At 40.7% G+C, this 10,000-nt stretch overlaps 1 protein-coding gene across 2 annotated transcripts in view; it reads right to left on the reverse strand.

The window, feature by feature from the left end:
- The window catches only part of LOC123502374, a 51,546-nt gene that overhangs the window by 11,119 nt on the left and 30,427 nt on the right, over nucleotides 1-10,000 (reverse strand). For both annotated transcript variants that reach the window (XM_045251550.1, XM_045251549.1), the window contains exon 2: nucleotides 4,114-4,152. The gene's annotated coding sequence lies outside the window, so the exon portion shown is untranslated. The remainder of the gene's footprint in view (nucleotides 1-4,113; nucleotides 4,153-10,000) is intronic.

Consider the following 10,000-nt stretch of genomic DNA (forward strand, 5'->3'; position numbering starts at 1 on the left):
AGACAGGGAGTTCCAGAGTGTACCGGAGAAAAGGGATCAATGACTGAGAGCACTGGTTAACTTTTACGTAAAAAATTTGGACAAAATAGGGGTAAGAGAAAGAAAAGTCTTGCGCAACGAGACCGCAGGAAGAGGGAAGGCATGCATTTAACAAGGTCAGAAGAGTAGTTGACATGAAAATAACGGTAGAAGATAGCAAAAGCTGCAACTCTGCGATAGTGAGAAAGAGGCTGAATAAAGTCAGTCAGAGGAGAGGAGTTGATAAGACAAAAAGCTATTGATTCCACCCTATCTTTCTAATAAAGTAGTGTGAGTGGAACCTTCTTTCTCCCTATACATCTGAAGAATACTCCATACATGGACTGATAAGGCCCCTATACAGAATTAGCAGTTGGTGGGGGATGAGAGAAACTGGTGGATACTATGTACTCGTAGAACATCTAACTTCAAAGAAACTTTCTTGGCTTGAGATTAGATGTGAAGTTTCCAGTTTAGATTATGGGTAAAGATCAGACTGAGGATGTTTAGTGTAGAAGAGGGGGACAGTTGAGTATCATTAAAAAATAGGAGATAGTTGTCTGGAAGGTTGTGTCGAGTTGATAGATGGGGTAATTGAGTTCCTGAAAAGTTGTAGAAAAGTGCAAGGTGGTTTCATCAGCGTAGTAGTGGATAGGACAAGAAGTTTGGTTTAAAAGACCATTGATAAATTACCAGTCGAGCAGCTTTGACAGAAGCCATGATAGCGATCTGATAGAAGATTGAGAAGAGATAAATGTTTAAGAATCTTACTGTTAAGGATACAATAAAAAAAAAACAAAGCAAAACTAAATAAGCATGATATTAAAGCAACAGGACGGTTGTTTAAGGAATTAGAACGGTCACCCTTTTTAGGGACAGGCTGAATGTAGGCATACTTCCGTCAAGATGGAAAGATAGAAGTCGATAGACAAAGTTGAAAGACTTTAACTATATCTATCTATCTATCTATCTATCTATCTATCTATCTATCTATCTATATATATATATATATATATATATATATATATATATATATATATATATATATATATATATATATATATATATATATATATAAACACACACACAAGATGCATATATACGGAGGCACATTTACTAAGAACAATAGGAGGGACCCCATTAGGTCCATAAACCTTCCAAGGGTTTAGGCCAGTAGGAATATGGATGATGATGATGATAATGATAATGATAATGATGATGATGATGATGAGAGAGAGAGAGAGAGAGAGAGAGAGAGAGAGAGAGAGAGAGAGAGAGAGAGAGAGAGAGAGAGAGAGAGAGAGGAGCACCTGTGATTCTTTCCGCTTGAACACAGTATGAACATTCCCCCGTCAGCTGTTCTTGTGTGCGGGATGGCGAACAACGACAAAACATTTCCCTTTTATAGAACATCAGCATCCCCATCACTGCCCCCACTACCACCATCACCACCACCACTATCACATTGGTTTCTCCTCCTCTTGCACTGCAAACTGTCAGCTTTTAATAACACCCTTTCTACTTTTCCTTTCTGTATCCGTATCCGCTTTCTTACCGACACAGCGGCCATCTTGTGATAACAATGATGCTCTGCTCTCCGTCTATTTCTGTTTCATAACTGAAAAATGTAGGCAACTGATCACGGCCGAAAAATATTCGCTCACCGCCCATACAGAGAAAGGAACTCAGTGCCTCGTAAACAGTGCACATTTAGAAATTATGAAGATAAGAATACATACCTATTCATTCCTTACGGAAATCCTAGGAATGCCACCAATCCTCCATTTCCATGTCCTTTGAGCTGGCTTCAAATGTAAAAAGTATATATGAATTATGTAATTCATTCCAATGAAATACAAGTAAATTAAAAAGAAATATTCCGTCGAGCTTGTGGACACACGTTTTAAAGCAGTATTTGTACGTAATGTGTGTGTGTGTGTGTGTGTGTGTGTGTGTGTGTGTGTGTGTGTGTGTGTGTGTGTGTGTGTGTGTGTGTGTGTGTGTGTGTGTGTGTGTGTGTGTGTGTGTGTGTGTGTGTGTGTGTGTGTGTGTGTTATTTATTTATTTATTTTTTTTTTTTTGTGTGTGTAGTCTGGGGTAGTACACAGTTATAGCTGTGTGGTAGTGGTGGTCTGCGCTGACCGTCGTCGCTGGACGTGGCAGGTGAGCGGCGATGAGGGACGGTTTGCTGAGTTGCAGTAAAATATGCAAGAGTGAGACAAACACCTGATTGGCCTCGCCTCTAGTGTAGGTGAGTGACTGAGGCCACGGGAGGCAAGCATGAGAGAGTGCAGAATTTTGAAAAAAAAAAAAAAATGACGGTATGATTATGTGGTTGGTGAAGCCTCAATGGTAAGGAAAGATGCTTTTCCTTTCGGAAAAAGATTATCATGAAAGATTCTGCTTAGCCTCTTGAATGTACTACGCTTCGAGGATCTTCACGCTCTGGAGGCTGTTAGCACTGTAGTCAAAATTTATTACCATCTTATTATGTAGTTCATCCTAACCCTTCTAGAATAAACAATATGTTCCCAAGTAGAAATCTGAGGATTGATCGCGACAGGAGTTACCCACCGCCATCCACGCCACATGGAACAGCTTAGTTAAGTAAACTTCTATATAAAATCTGTGGCCGTTTAACGTTTCGTTAACGGTCATACCTGAGCAGCTGCCTTGTCTGGGTCACGGCCGGCACTCCCTCCACAAAGAATATAGAAACAAATGAAAACGGAATTGTTCCACGCTCTATATGGCACAGCAGCCGCAGTGGTAAAAGGGCTGGAGTGGTGGTGGTGGTGGTGGTAGTGGCGAAACACGGTGGCGGAGGGAGCAGTGGTGATGCAAGATTAAAGCCAAGCTGCTTTAGCCGTTGAGGATGCTCGGTGTTGTAAACATTTCTTCCATGGAGGAGATCCTTTGTACTGTGTCTCCATGTTACCTTTGTTGTTTGTGAGTCCCATTGTGAGGTTATAATTGTCGTGCCTCGAGAAGATCGTTCGTGCGTGGAGCACACCCGGAAATACCTCATAAATTTCAACCTTACAATGCTTGCCCAAAGTACCCATTTGGTTTGTATCTCTCTCTCTCTCTCTCTCTCTCTCTCTCTCTCTCTCTCTCTCTTTCCACAAACACACACACACACACACACACACACACACACACACACACACACACACACACAGTCATGCTCTACCACAACCAAAAATTAAGGAACGTGTTCAAGTCCCTGGCGCGTCGAGCTTCTTTGTGTAGCCTATGTTCATCTGACAGTAAGTAAATATGGCATGCACCTCTGCATCTCGACGGTTTATGATCTGGCTGTCCTGATGTGGCTGATGTGATTGATTGCAGTCCTACCCAAGGATCGGTTAATACCGCCTCTGACCTCTTTCCGGAGGGGAACGACTAGCACACGATCGTAAGTAAATGAAAAACACAAACACACAAAGTTATATATATATATATATATATATATATATATATATATATATATATATATATATATATATATATATATATATATATATATATATATATATATATATATATATATATATATATATATATATATATATATATATATATATATATATATATATATATATATATATATATATATATATATATATATATATATATATATATATATATATATATATATATATATATATATATATATATATATATATATATATATATATATATATATATATATATATATATATATATATATATATATATATATATATATATATATATATAGATATATAGAGAGAGAGAGAGAGAGAGAGAGAGAGAGAGAGAGAGAGAGAGAGAGAGAGAGAGAGAGAGAGAGAGAGAGAGAGAGAGAGAGAAAGTTACATTCCTGGTCAAGAGCGTAGTGTACTCGTATTAACTAATAATGTATGAGTCAGCAATCACAGTGGAAGTGAAGCAGTGACTCACGACATGATATTGCATAGTGTAAATTAAGAAATAAACCAAGAAATAAACGCACGTCTTTCTTCTTCTCTATGGTGTGGTTGGAGTGTACATGCAGCGCCAAAACAAAAAGTTAATCAAAACAAATCACAGATCAAAACAATAATTCCTTACCTATGGTGAGGGAAGCCGGCGAGCACCAAACGTCAGACCCTGAGGAGGAAACAAGACGGTTGAGTGTAAGGCGCTTTATTAATGTTAGGCCAGCATAGTTTGCATGTAAATAGTGACAGACAGACAGACAGACACCCTGCCCCCCCCACACACAAACACTCTTTCTCTCTCGTCTTTTCTTCCAACTGTCTTCGTTTATTAGTATGCAGTTATCATTTTATTGCCTTCACCTGGTAATGTGTGTGTGTGTGTGTGTGTGTGTGTGTGTGTGTGTGTGTGTGTGTGTGTGTGTGTGTGTGTGTGTGTGTGTGTGTGTGTGTGTGTGTGTGTGTGTGTGTGTGTGTGTGTGTGTGTGTGTGTGTGTGTGTGTGTGTGTGTGTGTGTGTGTGTGTGTGTGTGTGTGTACTGTCAGTTGACCACAAGCGGACAAGTAACGGGAATCATCATGCTTCACAGATTGTCTTCCCCATCTTCCTTCCCTCACTCCCGTCCCCATTCCTGCATTTCTTTCCCCCCTCTCTCTCTCTCTCTCTCTCTCTCTCTCTCTCTCTCTCTCTCTCTCTTCTTTCCTTCTTTGTTTCCTTCTACTTTCCTACTTTCACACATCTCTCTTCTATCTCTGCTTGTCTGTTTCCTTATACCTGTCAATGTGTTTTTAATTTTAATTTTCCAATTAAAAATGCCAGTGTTTCACTGTTTGATCTGCTGCAGTCTCTGACGAGACAGCAAGACGTTACCCTACGGAACGAGCTCAGAGCTCATTATTTCCGATCTTCGGATAGGCCTGAGACCGCACACCACACACCGGTGTGTGTGTGTGTGTGTGTGTGTGTGTGTGTGTGTGTGTGTGTGTGTGTGTGTGTGTGTGTGTGTGTGTGTGTGTGAGAGAGAGAGAGAGAGAGAGAGAGAGAGAGAGAGAGAGAGAGAGAGAGAGAGAGAGAGAGAGAGAGAGAGAGAGAGAGAGAGAGAGAGAGAGAGAGAGAGAGAGAGAGAGAGAGAGAGAGAGAGAGAGAGAGAGAGAGAGAGAGAGAGAGAGAGAGAGAGAGAGAGAGAGAGAGAGAGAGAGAGAGAGAGAGAGAGAGAGAGAGAGAGAGATTGACTTAGAGGGGGTATAAGAATGTTTATGGCGATAGGGAAGAAGCAACCATGAGACTAAAAACTGACAATAAAAATCTCAATAGAGGCGACAGGTGATGAGCAAAGCAGGAGGCAGAGAGCGACCTGCTGTACCTCTAATTATCTCATTAGGTCACGACTGGCACACAGTTTTGGTCAGTTTTCTGCTTCCCACCTCACAAGTTGGCGACGGAAGCAAGAGGTAGAAGGAGGAGGAGGAGGAGGAGGAGGAGGAGGAGGAGAAGGAGGAGGAGGAGGAGGAGGAGGGACGTTTCCGGTATAATGTTTATGGTCACTTGTAAAGTTGCCATTTGGTAAATGTACCTTTTATACACACACACACACACACACCCGGTAGCTCAGTGGTTAGAGCGCTGGCTTCACAAGCCAGAGGACTGGGGTTCGATTCCCCGGCCGGGTGGAGATATTTGGGTGTGTCTCCTTTCACGTGTAGCCCCTGTTCACCTAGCAGTGAGTAGGTACGGGATGTAAATCGAGGAGTTGTGACCTTGTTGTTCCGGTGTGTGGTGTGTGCCTGGTCTCAGGCCTATCCGAAGATCGGAAATAATGAGCTCTGAGATCGTTCCGTAGGGTAACGTCTGGCTGTTTCGTCAGAGACTGCAGCAGATCAAACAGTGAAACACACACTGTCAGGAGAGCCATCGTCAGCCACTTATTCCTTCCTCAAATCATTGGACCATCCATTGACTCCCTCATTCATAAACACATCTCGTTGTTGCTCCTGTTGCCTTTTTTTTTCTGTTTCACTTTGATATTGTATACTAACCTCCTATTATTTTCTTTTCTTATACGTTTTCATTTTTTTCTCTCTGTCACTACTTGTATATTCAGCGTAGTAATGTTTGACAATTCATGACACCAGGAGAAAATAAAACAAATAATATATATATGTATATATATATATATATATATATATATATATATATATATATATATATATATATATATATATATATATATATATATATATATATATATATATATATATATATATATATATATATATATATATATATATATATATATATATATATATATATATATATATATATATATATATATATATATATATATATATATGAGAGGGGGGAAGCCGTCCGCTTGTTTCATTTCCTGGACAGTGAAGAAAGGAAGCAGGAAGTAGAATTTTTTGTTTGACCTGCGTGTGTGTGTGTGTGTGTGTGTGTGCATGATTTACATATCACCCTTTTTCTTTCAATACACACACACACACACACACACACACACACACACACACACATACACACACACGTGCACACGCACACACGCGCACACGCACACACACACAAACACACACACATACACACACACATGAACGAGTTGGATATAAAATAATCAGAATTTATATTGATATGAAACAATAACTTTTCTCCATCTCCATTCTCTCTCTCTCTCTCTCTCTCTCTCTCTCTCTCTCTCTCTCTCTCTCTCTCTCTCTGTCTCTCTCTCCCTTTAAAAGAGGTAGACATGTAACGTTACACTTTCATAATTTCCTTTCTTCTTTTCCTCCCCGTTCCTTGTAAGCCTCCTTCTTCAAACAGGCTCTGGTCACAGGCCACCGCAAGTCCCGTATCATGTGAAAACTTACGACTTTGATCGATTGCAAGCTCAAGTTGTCCAGGCATTCTATTAACTGAATGACTTTTCTTTTCCTTTTATATCTCGATTTTTGCTCCACCGTAACAGCAAACACCGTTACAAATGTGTCCACGTAACGCAAGTCTGCAGTTCACTTCTTTATCAGGTGTCTTTGTATGCTAAGCGGTGTTATCTGCCCATATACAGTTAGTAATTATGTTGGAGGTAAACAGTGTTGTACTGGGTTTCATACTGCTTACTGACTCTAAAGTATTAGTTCTCTCACGTCGTGGTGCAGTTACTATTGTGACACCGTTTTTTCTCTCCAAGCGGGAAAAGTGAACACAATTATCTTACAGCTTCTTCATATACTACATTCGTTCCATTCTTAGTAAATATAAATTTTTGCATCTCTGTCCTAACTATATTTGTTTCCATAACTTCTTCATTCTCCCCCTCGCTATATTTATGTGAGAGAAATTTACGAAGGAAAGACAGGAATAGGAAAATAAAGGAAAAAATGAAGAAAAAGGGAAAAATATATGAGGGATGAAAAATTTCCATTTCACCTTCATCTTACTTTTTCCTTTTTTCCTATCACATCCTCTTTATTTTATATATGCGACTAATAAAAAGAAGAAAAGGGAAGAAGAGGCAAGGTAAAGAAACGAAAGACGGAAAAAGGGAAGGATAATTATCCCTGTCTTTATCCGTGGAGTTAATTGACCAGGGTATCAGAAGCAGCGTAGCGTAGCGTTGGGACATCTCGAACGGAGGCGCGGAGGGGGTTGAACTGAGCTTACCGTTATGGTCCTTCCCGTTGTGGTATAGACGAGCGGCTGGCGGGGGAGAGGGGGAGGTGATGTAGGTGGTGGTGGCTGTAGAGGAGAGGGGAGAGGTGTGTGGGTGAAGCAGGTGAATGACGAGACTTGACCCTGAACGCCAGCCAATACGGGATTAAACGATGGAGGGTGAAGGGTGACATGTGGTGACGGGTGAAGGGTAATGGTGGGCTTGAAGGTGAAGCCGCGGAACTAAAGAGAAATCGATGCAAGTTTCTAATGACAGGCTGCTGTTTCGAACATTTTGGCTGCTACCACCACCACCACCACCACCAGTGGACAACAAACAGTAGTAGACCTATAGATGGCAATTATTACACTGCTTTTCTCCTTTAGTGCTTGTGGGTTTTGGCAAATCATCAATTTCTACAGATTTTCTTACGTTATATACAAGTTACCTAATCTGTGTATCCCAATGTTTCTACACTGTTACTCCCTGTCCTTCTGACATGATTTAGGATCATAATCCGAAACGCTTCCTTGCCGCATCTCCATCATTTCTTTATTCTTTAGTTGAAGCTACACTGGTTTTTAACAGTGTATTTACTGTTCAAATGACAAACTAACACGATTTCTATATCATTAAGAGAAGAAATACCATTGAAAGCCCGGCTGATCACCCCTGTGGCTTCTGAAAATAGTCATGGTGAGAGAGTCAAGCGTTCTTGAATACGAGCCTTGTCTGACAAGAAAGAAAAAAAATGTACATATTGATGAGAGGAAGAATACGAAAACTGAGTGATGGAAGGAGGAAGGAATTACTTGCATAAATTACATACATCTGGAAGAGAATAGAGAAAGAAGGAAATGAAACAACCAAATGAAGAAGAGAAAAGAAGGAAGAGAAAACAAAAAGGAAAAGGAGAAATAGAAACTGGATCAAATGAAGCAAACTAGCAGACTTAAAGGAAAATTATAAAAAAAAAACACTGAGAAGAGTGGAAAAAAAACATGATTAACGAAAATGGGTGTAGTAATTGAGTTATGGGAGAGAAGGAAAAGAAAGAACTAGAGCAGGAATAAGAGGATGAGTGAGTGAGTGAGTGAGTGAGTGAGTGAGTGAGTGAGTGAATGAATGAAAGAATGAGAAAGAAAAGAGGTTAAAAGACGTAAAATGAATGAGAAAAAGAGTAAAGGAGGGATGTATGAGTGGAGTGAAACAGTGAGTGAGATGGGTTAGGAAACGTGAGGTGAAGGAGGGAGAAGGTAAAAAAAAGAATGGTAGAGAAATGAGGTAGGGGAGCAGTGAGGGAGGGAGTGCTGGAGGGAAGGGGTGTGAGGTGAAGTGAAGGAGGGGAGGTGGAGGAGGGCAGAATGAGGGGCTCTCAAGTACTACCCTTACGTGATGTCTCCAAAGGTCGGCCCCAAAACACTACCTGTGCTACCTGAGTGTGGAGTTCCGCAGGGAAGCCAAACCCAGAGAGAGAGAGAGAGAGAGAGAGAGAGAGAGAGAGAGAGAGAGAGAGAGAGAGAGGGAGACATTTGGGCTGTGTTAAAACTAGAACTATGACATAAACTTGGACTTTGACGAGCGCTTCCTGTCTTTGCTCTATGCGTTCCTATTATCTTGTCATATCTATCCATCTACTCTTCGATTGAACCACACGATCATCCACCTCGCCCATCCAGGCATCCATTCGCTCCTTCATCCACCCAGTCTTCCACCCATTCTTACTCATCTGACAATACCGTCTACATAGACTCATTTCTCCATGACACACACACACACACACACACACACACACACACACACACACACACACACACACACACACACACACACACACACACACACACACACACACACATCTCTAAACGTATATCAATCTGCTCCACTCAACTCCTCCATCCATTTCTTCCATCCACTCCATCATCCACCCATCCAAAATATAGTGAGGTTGAATTGCTAAGATAGATAATTATCATGACTGAAATAATTGCTCCCATTCAGTGAGATAACTACTTCCTCCTCCTACTCCTCCTCCTCCCCCTTGTCATGACCGTGAACTTGTTGCTCATCTCCCCGTGAAAGTTCTCCCCTCCTCTTTTCCCTCCCTCTCTCTCTCTTCCTCTGTTCCTCCCTCCTTCCCTCACTCTCTCCTTCCCTTCCTTCCTTCACCGACTGCACAATTGACTGCTAGTTAATATTCATCGCTGCTCTTTCTTTTTTTCTTTCTTTTAGTTGTTGTTGTTGCTGTTGTTGCTGTTGTTGTTGTAGTAGTAGTTGTTGTTGTTGTTGTTGCTACTGCTGCTGCTGCTGCTGATTTTTTTCATTGCTACTGTTATTATTATTATTATTATTATTATTA

Source organism: Portunus trituberculatus, chromosome 11 (assembly GCF_017591435.1).
Source record: "Portunus trituberculatus isolate SZX2019 chromosome 11, ASM1759143v1, whole genome shotgun sequence".
Classification (NCBI taxonomy): Eukaryota; Metazoa; Arthropoda; class Malacostraca; order Decapoda; family Portunidae; genus Portunus; species Portunus trituberculatus.